The sequence below is a fragment of the Ictalurus punctatus genome, chromosome 2 (genome assembly GCF_001660625.3).
Source record: "Ictalurus punctatus breed USDA103 chromosome 2, Coco_2.0, whole genome shotgun sequence".
NCBI lineage: Eukaryota > Metazoa > Chordata > Actinopteri > Siluriformes > Ictaluridae > Ictalurus > Ictalurus punctatus.
In genome coordinates, this window is record NC_030417.2 from 11113715 (window position 1) to 11114121 (window position 407).

Genomic DNA, 407 nt, shown 5'->3' on the forward strand with positions numbered 1-407 from the left:
TTCCTTTGATACATTGGGTCCAGAATAACCTTTGATAAGCCAAAGCAGTAGTAGATAAGCTGGATCTCCTGCCACTAGCAGAGGCACCTGGGCTTCCTCCACATCAGTTATAGCATAAGGGTGTAGCAAAGCTCATTTACTGTACAAATCAAAAGATTTGACACACCTCATGTGGTGGTGTTTAAATGGCAAATATTTCAGCTTATATATGAATTTCCTCCTGACTGTTATTAACTTTAAATAGTTTAATACCCCAACAAATTACTTTCAAATAATTTTCAGTGTATAGGTCAGTGCTATTTAGAGTGGTAAGATATTGAACAACAATCGTTTTCTTGTGTGAATCATGACTACTACAGTAGGTACGTCCTTGAAAGACAATTTATTGTTTGTGTAGCATCACTCGC